The sequence below is a fragment of the Bos javanicus genome, chromosome 6, assembly GCF_032452875.1.
Source record: "Bos javanicus breed banteng chromosome 6, ARS-OSU_banteng_1.0, whole genome shotgun sequence".
NCBI classification, from domain to species: Eukaryota; Metazoa; Chordata; class Mammalia; order Artiodactyla; family Bovidae; genus Bos; species Bos javanicus.
In genome coordinates, this window is record NC_083873.1 from 79,754,657 (window position 1) to 79,766,944 (window position 12,288).

The window sequence follows — 12,288 nt, forward strand, 5'->3', positions numbered from 1 at the left end:
CACCTGGGAAGCCTAATTATATTTTATACTTATGATTAATAGTAAGATAAATTATTGTGATTTTAAATCAATAAAGAGATTAAGGGAGCCAAAAAGAGATAGAAATTTAAACTGTGTAATCAGAACTGGTGAAACTGAACATTTACTTATTTAAATCAGCTTAACTGAGTTGTTTACAAAAAGAGTATAATGCATTCCAAGCATTTAATAATTATTAATTATTTATAAGTTAGTCAAATGGATTTAGTATAAGAAAAAGTACTTTTAAGTATGAACATCAAAATGGTCAAGAGAAGAGATAGTTCAATTAACAGAAAATGCTTATTTTATTAAATGCATTTTCATCTATTAATATGAATTAGCCTCAATTCATTAAAGTTGTATGTATCCTAAGACTGGGACAAATCGGCAAGATATGCATTCAGAAGTCTTAAGCGAAATTTAGAAGGCCACATCTGTTGTTACTCTCATTAATTACTCATTAAGGAGTAATTGTGAAATCATGTAATGTATCATGGCGGTCATCAAAATTTTAATTTATTCATTTATGGACTCAAAGTGTTTGTAATGGAATATATTCTGTTACAATGGATTCATTAATTCACTGTTTGCCATTTCAGCAATTTAATCTCCTTTTATTTTGAGGCATTCTATTAGGTCATTCAGGTTTGTAAAAACACTTTTTATTTTTCGAAGCCTAAATTCTTATATCATATTATGGTGGTCCCCATTTTGAATAGCAATTTTATCATAAGGTCTATTTCATCTGATATTAGTTATACCAATATTATTTTCTTACTATTAACTTGAATACATTTTCTTAATATTAACTTTGTGGAGATTTTATACTTTAAGCTTTTCACTTAGAATATATATATATTTTTTTTCCTTTCTTAATGTGGATTTGAAGATTTCTTTTTGATAGGCAATTTAGTGTCTTTATATTTATCATATGTGAGGACCTGTTGATCCTCTGTTTCAATTTTATGATTATTCACCAAATATTCATCTCTCCCCACCCCACCCCACCCATGGAAGTGCTATTTTTTCCCACCCTGTTGATTTGGATCTTGGCTATATGATTTACTTTGGTCAGTGGTATTGTGTGGAAGTGATACAGTGTATCTGCTTTAAATAGAGTCTTCAAGAAGCCTGCTGAGTTCTGTCCACCACCTGCCCTCTAACATAAGAACATGTTCCACAATATAAACTGATTTTTCTTTTTTTTCTTTTATTTTATTTTTAAACTTTACATAATTGTATTAGTTTTGCCAAATATCAAAATGAATCCATCACAGGTATACATGTGTTCCCCATCCTGAACCCTCCTCCCTCCTCCCTCCCCATACCATCCCTCTGGGTCGTCCCAGTGCACCAGCCCCAAGCATCCAGCATTGTGCATTGAACCTGGACTGGCATCTCGTTTCATACATGACATTTCACATGTTTCAATGCCATTCTCCCAAATCATCCCACCCTCTCCCTCTCCCACAGAGTCCATAAGACTGTTCCATACATCAGTGTCTCTTTTGCTGTCTCGAACACAGGGTTAATGTTATCATCTTTCTAAATTCCATATATATGTGTTAGTATACTGTATTGGTGTTTTTCCTTCTGGCTTACTTCACTCTGTATAATAGGCTCCAGTTTCATGATTTTTCAACTTAACACTAAAAAAAAAGAAAGAAAGAAAGAAAACCCGTGGGCTAGATCTGAACTCAGTGTAACACCTGAAAGCAGAATTCCACCAGTCAGCATGAAGGCCAGTGAGACAGTAACAATATCTATTACTACCATGGATCCTTTTGGATGTTTGAAAATAATATTAAAATCACAAAATTTGGCTAATATACTATTTGGAAGAGGATTGATAAAAGAGAAAGGAAATAATTCAGACATTGTAAAATTTGACATATAATAAGAACTGTTATGTTAAGATACCTCTGACTGAATTAAAAGCCGTCCCCAGAAAAAACGAATGAATTTAAAACATACAAACGCTTAGGTAAAAGAGACTGTCTTAAAGGTCCAAAGAATCTGTATTCAAGAAAGACATAGGCATTTCCTGGAAACAACTGTGGGTGGGTGTACCTGGAATAAAATTAATTCACAAGTTATAATAATTCAGGGAAAACTGATGACATTTCCTGAGAATAAACTAAGAGAGAGAAACTGTTTCTCCTGAGAGAAACTGCCATCTTGAATGAAGAGAAAGTTTCAGAGTATGAATTGGAAATTTACTCTTGAGCCTCCAATATTTTATGGATAGAAATTTGACAGACAAAACTGCTGAGCCAGCAAAAAGGGAATGTTCCCAAATAACTCTTTCAAGTGAGTGCAGTAATATCATAAAATAATCAGAAATCAAAACCTGAGACAAATAATGGCCTGGTAAGCTACACCCCAGGCGCTGCTAGTGGTAAAGAACCTGCCTTCAAATGCAGGACACATAAGAGATGTGTGTTCAATCCCTGGGTCAGGACCATCCCCTGGAAGAGGGTATGGCAAACCACTCCAGTATTCTTGTCTGGAGAATCCTATGGACAGAAGAGTCTGGTGGGCTACAGTTCATAGGGTTGCAAAGAGTCAGACACAACTGAAGCGACTTAGCACATGCAGCAAGCTACTTCCAGGTCAACAATACTAGGGCCTACTAACAAATTTTGGAATTTCTACAGCTGTCGGCAATATGATTACTTCCCCTTTTGGAATAGAAACCTGTTTCATTAAGTGTATTAAGTTTCTTTCCTTCCTCTATAGTGCACTCTCTCTCTCCCTCTCTTTCTCATTCCTTCTCCTTCCTTCCTTTCTCTTTTTTCTCTTTTGTTATACAAATTATTAGAAATGCTTTGTTGATACTTCTGGGATATCTTTCTTGGGTTTCAGTGGTTGGTTTTTTCCATAGAGAAGAAAGGAAGTTACAGATGTGTGGCTAAGATAGCATCTTATGGCTAAATAGAGCATTTTTAGCAGAATTCACTCTCCCGTTATGTAACACTCAATTGAATCCTTGTTTTACCGATATGGATGGGCCATGTGGCTTTCTTGGACAAATAGAATAAAGAAGTAGTCAAAAGGATGATAGTTCCAAGCATAGATGTAAAGAGGTAATACAACAATCATCTTGTATGTGTGTTCAGTTAAGAAATGCTTTTTCAACCTGGAACCAGGAATAACTCATGTAAAGCAGATCCAAACCCACCAGTTCCCTGAAATAAAGCCATTGCAGCCAATCAGTTAACTTTTGAATAATAAATAAGTACAAAAACCACTGAGAATTTTTATATTAATGTATTATATTATATATATAAAAGATGCTTGCTCTTTGGAAGAAAAGCTATGACCAACCTAGACAGCATATTAAAAAGCAGAGACATTACTTTGTCAACAAAGGTCCATCTAGTCAAACTATGGTTTTACCAGTAGTCATGTACAGATGTGAAAGTTGGACTATAAAGAAAGCTGAGCACCAAGGAACTGTGGTGTTGGTGAAGACTCTTGAGAATCCCTTGGAGTTCAAGGAGATCCAATCAGTCAATCCTACAGGAAATTAGTCATGAATATTTATTGGAAGGACTGATGCTGAAGCTGAAGCTCCAATACTTTGGCCACCTGATGCAAAGAACTGACTCATTGGAAAAGACTCTGGTGCTAGGAAAGATTGGAGGTAGGAGGAGAAGGGAACGACAGGAGGAGGAGATGGTTGGATGGCATCACTGACTCAATGGACATGAGTTTGAGCAAGTTCCAGGAGTTGGTAATGGACAGGGAAGCCTGACGTGCTGCATTTCATGGGGTTGCAAAGAGTTGGACATGACTGAGCAATGCAACTGAACAGAACTGAACTGAACTGACTGCATTTTATATATATATATACAATTTTCATTTATAATTTTGTCCTGTTTTTCTATGCTTAATTTCTCATTCATTTAGCCATTTCTGAGTTGATATATATATATATCTTTCCTAACAGGAAAACTGCATTCTGACACTTAATTTGAATGCCACTGTTTTAGCTATAACTAATAGACATGTATCTTGATTAAGTTTGAGAATATAGCATGCATGCTATTGTAAATTATAAAATCTATTTACTAATAAAAATAACATTAGAATCATATTGTGTGAAATGTTTGTATTCAGGTTTAATACTCTCATTTCCAGTAGGCTTACTTTTTCATTTACTGGATAGCTTGACTATTGTTTAACAATTACCTAACCTTCCTTCTTATCCCACCTACATGTCTTAGTGATTAACAACTCTGCTTCCAGATTTGAAGTAAAAATGTACAAAACTATGTCATTTACTTTAAGCATTTAAAATACCTCCATAGTTACTCAGTAAAATTTTTAATCTGGAAATCACTCTGTGCGGGGAGCTGCCCGTGAGAATGGGGTCCTTTGTCCAAAGGACACAAGCTCTGGGAGCTGACTCAGTCCTTGAGGGTTTGCTTGCAAACATAGCTCTCTGTCCCGCCACCCCAGAGATTAGGCACTTATTTACTGCAGACACCTGGAGTTCTGTGCAAACTTCTCACGCACAGAGAAATGTTATCTGGTGTAAGAAATAATAACAGGGTGCCATTCCCATGCTCTCAAGATTTCTTGTGACTGTTTGTAAGATGTATAGGTCAACCAAGAAAAAATGTCAACTGTCTTGTCTTTCTCACGCTCTTCTGTATAAATATAAGATGCTGAATAAAGTTGGTGTCAGACTGGGTCCCTTCGTGGAGACATGTCTGAATCTCTCGACCCCATCTTTGTTGTAGTCTCTTGCTGTAGTTTCCTTTCTCAGCCCCGCCGTGCACGTTCTCAGGACCTGATCGACTTTGCCGGCTAGCACCGGCAACTCTGAAAAATAAAAAGAGCTATGATAGAATATGCTTCAAAAACATTTCAATATTATGAATCATTCATTACTTATAATAGCTTTTCATTTTGAAAATCTATAATTTAATTTAACATAATTCTGTTCTGTATTTTTCACTTTAATTTCAAATAGTAGTAAGTGTTTCTCTTTTTCTTAGACATTTAGACTTCTTAACCCAAGAGTGACCCTTCACACTGGTTTATCTAAGACTTCTAAAGGAACAATAATGATCTTTAGAACAATTAATTAGTGCTTTCTTCTATACTTCAATGAGCAAAATCAAAAATAAAAAGAAATATCAAATATACTTGGTTTATAGTTCATACCAGTTCACGGATTTTATAATTTACAGTTGATTGTTTTTTCCTTATCTAAAACTTTTTCCTTTGAAGAAGTAAAGATGTCATTATTATACCCTGAAGAATATCAGTAAATATCATCTAGTATTTTCTTTACCATTATGGTTATTTTAACTTATACATGGAGACTTGAGAACTAAGGATGTTTAATTTTTAGGCCAGTAATTCTTTAGGCAATTTAGTTGGTAGTCTCCATTCAGTCACCTTTATTTTTCTATTTAAAAAATACACGATTTATGAGATTGAACTCTCCCAAACAGAGGCTATGACTTTGCCAAGCTAATGGATATGAACTGCATCTTCTTTTCTATTCTGTATAAAGTGAACAAAGGAAAGAAAGGCTGACAGAATTTCAAAAGTGTCAGTCAAGCAGCAATTGCAAAGTTGAAAAGCACAAGGCAATGGCATTCCTGACAAGTTGACAATACTTACAGCTCTTGATAGAAATCACTTTGGATCTAGGTGACTAGCAGAGGATGCTGTATGACAGCTGATTTATACAAGTAACTAAGGAAGGCAGCAACTAAAGAATGTGAACATATTAAAGACTAAGGAGGAATAGACCATAAGGAAAGGTGATAGACATCATCTGTTTTTCTTTGCAATCACCATATTAATTCCTCTCCCCTTGTATTTAATTCTTTTTAAAATTAACTAAAACAAATAAGCTGAGATAAATAAATAATACTATGATTAGTCATGTAATAGTTTGTAATTAGTCATGTAATAGTAATGTATTGCTTATTATTTATTTTCTGCTTCCATTAGATAGTAATCTCTAAACGTCAAGTATGTTCATCTGACTTATTGGGTATCATAACTTCATATAGTAGAATAGATATTTGTACTTAGTAGAAAGGCCATAAACTTTTTGATTGGGTGAATGATGCAAAGAAATAATGTATATATGTTCAGCTATCATATTAGAAGCCATACTTCTGATTTCATTTGAAATTTGAAGACAATATAAAAACAGTGAAGGAAATCCAGTTTTTGTCAAGAGTATTGAAAATATACAGTTAAACTGTTAGGGTAAACCATATATCAATATCATTCTATAGATATGTCCTGTTCAATGTGTTAATGATCTTATTTTGGAAATATAGGTTTCTTTCAATGTAAAGTTTATCACTTATAGATAAAATGTTATGTACAATATCCATGTGATTCTTCCTTCTGAGATTCATGGAAGACTAAAATTACCAGACCTGCTGTAGTCAAGCAGGAGCATGTGACAAGTGCAGACTAATGGACTATGAGCAGAGTCACACTGTTTTCATTAAACATCACAAAAAGGTGAAATTTAAAAACCACACATTTATTGAAGAAGAACATGGTTATTTTCTTTGACGATAATTCCTAAGCATACTTTTACTAGCATATAACTACTAGTTTTAGTTTATTCTTTTTATTTTTTTTATGTTTACATCTGTAAATTATTCTTCCTTACAAGTTTTTAAATGTATGGTTGTAACTACACTATATGTACACTATGTTCTCCTGAAAGAATTTTTTCTTTTATTCAATATATACTTCCTAGAATCTGCCACAATTGTTGCTTGTGAAAGTGAAAACCGCTCAGTCCTGTCCAATACAGGACTGTCCTATACAGTCCATGGAATTCTCCAGGACAGAATACTGGAGTGGGTAGACTTTCTCTTATGCATGGGATCTTCCCCGTCCAGGTATCGAACCCAGGTCTCCCACATTGCAGCTGGATTCGTTACCAGCTGGGCCACCAGGGAAGCCCATGGTTGCTTGTAGATTTATTTAATTCAGGTTCATAGCCATATGGTCTTCCATTGTTTGAATATGCAACAGTGTGTTACCCACTTTTCTCTGGTTGGTCTTTATGTGGTTTCAGTGTTTCTATTAACACAAATTGGATTATGAACACTTTTGAAAAATTCTCCTGGTTTACAATACATAAGTTTACATAAAGAGTGTGCTTGAAGTTTTGAAAATGATTTCAATTACAGAGGAAAAGAATAGGAAAGGTCATTTAATTTGGAATACGGCATAAGTAAAACTATTTGGAAACAGTTCAGTTCAGTTCAGTCGCTCAGTCATGTCTGACTCTTTGTGACCCCATGAATCGCAGCACACCAGGCCTCCCTGTCCATCACCAACTCCTGGAGTTCACCCAAACTCATGTGCATCGAGTCAGTGATGCCATCCAGCCATCTAATCCTCTGTTGTCCCTTCTCCTCCTGTCCCCAACCCCTCCCAGCATTAGGGTCTTTTCCAATGAGTCAACTCTTCGCATGAGGTGGCCAAAGTATTGGAGTTTCAGCTTCAGCATCAGTCCTTCCAATGAACACCCAGGACTGATCTCCTGTTGCCTAACTGAAATGATAACCAGTAAAACAGGTTATTGGAGAAGGCAATGGCATCCCACTCCAGTACTCTTGCCTCGAAAATCCCATGGATGGAGGAGCCTGGAAGGCTACAGTCCATGGGGTGGCTGAGGGTCAGACACAACTGAGCGACTTCACTTTCACGTTTCATTTTCATGCATTGGAGAAGGAAATGGCAACACACTCCAGTGTTCTTGCCTAGAGAATCTTAGGGACGGGGGAACCTGGTGGGCTGTCGTCTATGGAGTCGCACAGAGCTGGACATGACTGAAGTGACTTAGCAGCAGCAGCAAAACAGGTTATGAACTCAGGAGGGTTTTTCAACGAGAATTTAATACTTAAATGTTTTATCCAGGGAATTTCAACTAAGTGTATCACAATCTGTTGAAAGATCTTTATTAAGTAATTTTCTACTAAAGAAGTATTGAATTTTATGCTGCTGCTGCTGCTAAGTCGCTTCAGTCGTGTCCGACTCTGTGCGACCCCATAGATGGCAGCCCACAAGGCTTCCTCATCCCTGGGATTCTCCAGGCAAGAACACTGGAGTGGGTTGCCATTTCCTTCTCCAGTGCATGAAAGTTAAAAGTGAAAGTGAAGTCGCTCAGTCGTATCCGACTCTATCGACCCCATGGACTGCAGCCTACCAGGTTCCTCCATCCATAGGATTTTCCAGGCAAAGTACTGGAGCGGGGTGCCATTGCCTTCTCCGTGAATTTTATGGCTTATCTCTAAAAACTGTGATAACCAGTGTACATGAATTGTAACTCATATTCTCTTGTAAACTAGATAAGAATAAGAAACCGTGGTAAAACTGGAGCTAGTATGTGCCCTACTATATCTAAAGTGGGAAGACACTGGCCTAGGAATGTATGTCGCCTATGGATGAAATTTGTTTCATTTTTCAAAATAGCAAAAAGAAAGTGCAGGGGAAGGTCCGGGAACAAGGGAGAGAACACTGATTTAGGGTAATTCGCAGTAAATACACAGAAAGGAATGGATACATATAGCCTTGTGGAGGAAAAACCAATAACTGTGATTGCTCAGATATAGGGAATGGAAAAATGGTTACAAAAATTTTTAAGACTTTCAAATTTCATGGTGTATGCCATGTGCTTGTGTGAAAGCATCTGCTTTCAGAAAGATATTGTATAGAGATATTATTTAGAATGTTAAATGTTTTTTTTTTTCCCCCCTGACATTCTAAGTGTACATATTTTCTAAAAAAGCAGATGATATTGCTGTAGTGTCTTTTAAGAAAGTCCACAGAGTGGTAACATAAGCAAGAGAAATAATGAACAGAAAGAAAAACAAAACCCAGTTTTCATTTCCCTTCTCCTTTTCTGTTGGTATGTATGTTAAAAGATGAGATTTAAATACTACTTTCTAAAACTTCTGCATTAAGTTCAGCAAGCTCTTTCAGCTCCTAAAACCTTAATTTCAAACAGTCATATCAGATCAGTCGCTCAGTCGTATCCGACTCTTTGCGACCCCATGAATCACAGCACCCAAGGCCTCCCTGTCTATCACCAACTCCCGGAGTTCACTCAGACTCATGTCCATCGAATCAGTGATGCCATCCAGTCATCTCATCCTCTGTCCTCCCCTTCTCCTCTTGCCCCCAATCTCTCCCAGCATCAGAGTCTTTTCCAGTGAGTCAACTCTTCGCATGAGGTGGCCAAAGTACTGGAGTTTCAGCTTTAGCATCATTCCTTCCAAAGACATCCCAGAGCTGATCTCCTTCAGAATGGACTGGTTGGACCTCCTTGCAGTCCAAGGGACTCTAAAGAGTCTTTTCCAACACCACAGTTCAAAAGCAACAATTCTTCGGCGCTCAGCCTTCTTCACAGTCCAACTGTCACATCCATACATGACCACTGGAAAAAACCATAGCCTTGACTAGACGAATGTTTGTTGGCAAAGTAATGTCTCTGCTTTTGAATATGCTATCTAGGTTGGTCATAACTTTCCTTCCAAGGAGTAAGCATCTTTTAATTTCATGGCTGAAGTCACCATCTGTAGTGATTTTGGAGCCCAGAAAAATAAAATCTGACACTGTTTCCACTGTTTCCCCATCTATTTCCCATGAAGTAATGGGACCAGATTCCATGATCTTTGTTTTCTGAATGTTGAGTTTTAAGCCAACATTTTCACTCTCCTCTTTCACTTTTGTCAAGAGGTTTTTTAGTTCCTCTTCACTTCCTGCCATAAGGGTGGTGTCATCTGCATATCTGAGTTTATTGATATTTCTCCCAGCAATCTTGATTCCAGCTTGTGCTTCTTCCAGCCCAGCATTTCTCATGATGTACTCTGCATATAAGTTAAATAAACAGGGTGACAATATACAGCCTTGACAAACTCCTTTTCCTATTTGGAACCAGTCTGTTGTTCCATGGTCAGTTCTAACTGTTGCTTCCTGACCTGCATACAAATTTCTCAAGAGGCAGATCAGGTGATCTGGTAGTCCCCTCTCTTTCAGAATTGTCCACAGTTTATTGTGATCCACACAGTCAAAGGCTTTGGCATAGTCAATAAAGCAGAAAGAGATGTTTTTCTGGAACTCTTTGGCTTTTTCCATGATCCAGCAGATGTTGGCAATTTGATCTCTGGTTCCTCTGCCTTTTCTAAAACCAGCTTGAACATCAGGAAGTTCACAGTTCACATATTGCTGAAGCCTGGCTTGGAGAATTTTGAGCATTGCTTTACTAGCGTGTGAGATGAGTGCAATTGTGCGGTAGTTTGAGCATTCTTTGGCATTGCCTTTCTTTGGGATTGGAATGAAAACTGATCTTTTCCAGTCCTGTGGCCACTGCTGAGTTTTCCAAATTTGCTGGCATATTGAGTGCAGCACTTTCACAGCACCATCTTTCAGGATTTGAAATATCTCAACTGGAATTCCATGACCTCCACTAGCTTTGTTCGTAGTGATGCTTTCTAAAGCCCACTTGACGTCACATTCCAGGATGTCTGGCTCTAGGTGAGTGATCACACCATCGTGATTATCTGGGTCGTGAAGATCTTTTTGTACAGTTCTTCTGTGTATTCTTGCCATCTCTTCTTAATATCTTCTGCTTCTGTTAGGTCCATACCATTTCTGTCCTTTATCGAGCCCATCTTTGCATGAAATGTTTCTTTGGTTTCTCTGATTTTCTTGAAGAGATCTCTAGTCTTTCCATTCTGTTGTTTTCCTCCATTTCTTTGCATTGATCACTGAAGAAGGCTTTCTTATCTCTTCTTGCTATTCTTTGGAACTCTGCATTCAGATATTTATATGTTTCCTTTTCTCCTTTGCTTTTCACTTCTCTTCTTTTCACAGATATTTGTAAGCCTCCCCAGACAGCCATTTTGCTTTTTTACATTTCTTTTCAATGGGAATGGTCTTGATCCCTATCTCTTGTACAATGTCACAAACCTCATTCCATAGTTCATCAGGCACTCTATTAGATCTAGGCCCTTAAATCTATTTCTCACTTCCCCTGTATAATCATAAGGGGTTTGATTTAGGTCATACCTGAATGGCCTAGTGGTTTTCCCTACTTTCTTCAATTTGAATCTGAATTTGGCAATAAGGATTCATGGTCTGAGCCACAGTCAGCTCCTGGACTTGTTTTTGCTGACTCTATAGAGCTTCTCCATCTTTGGCTGCAAAGAATATAATCAATCTGATTTTGGTGTTGACCATCTGGTGATGTCCACGTATAGAGTCCTCTCTTTTGTTGATGGAAGAGGGTGTTTGTTATGACCAGTGCATTTTCTTGACAAAACTCTATTAGTCTTTGCCCTGCTTCATTCCGTATTCCAAGGCCAAATTTGCCTGTTACTCCAGGTGTTTCTTGACTTCCTACTTTTGCATTCCAGTCCTCTATAAAGAAAAGGACATCTTTTGGGGGTGTTAGTTCTAAAAGGTCTTGTAGGTCTTCATAGAACCATTCAACTTCAGCTTCTTCAGGATTACTGGTTGGGGCATAGACTTGGATTACTGTGATATTGAATGGTGTGCCTTGGAAATGAACAGAGATCATTCTGTCATTTTTGAGATTGCATCCAAGTACTGCATTTCAGATTCTTTTGTTGACCATGATGGCCACTCCATTTCTTCTGAGGGATTCTTGCCCACAGTAGTAGATATAATGGTCATCTGAGTTAAATTCACCCATTCCAGTCCATTTCAGTTCGCTGATTCCTAGAATGTCGACATTCACCCTTGCCATCTCTTGTTTGACTACTTCCAATTTGCCTTGATTCACGGACCTGACATTTCAGGTTCCTATGCAATATTGCTCTTTACAGCGTCGGACCTTACTTCTATCACCAGTCACATCCACAGCTGGGTATTGTTTTGGGGTATTTTTTCAAACAGAAGTCCAGTATAAAAATGTTGCCCAATCAATATGTAAGGAAACTTATCTCTGTAGTTAAAATTCTTGACCAAATTTCAAACTTAACCCTTATTTTCATTGAGTCAGCCAGTGATTGTAACTATTAGAGCTTTCCAGAGAAATGGAAACAATAATATTAAATATGTGTATATGAGAGAAAAAGATTTATTTAAAGTAACTCTTTCATATGATCATGGATTAGGCAAGTTTGAAATCTGTAGAGCAGCGCAGCATGGTGGAAATCATGGTAAGATTTGACTGAATCTGAATTCCACAGAGAAGCATGTTGAAAACTCAGGCATGGATTCTATATTGTAGTCTTGAGA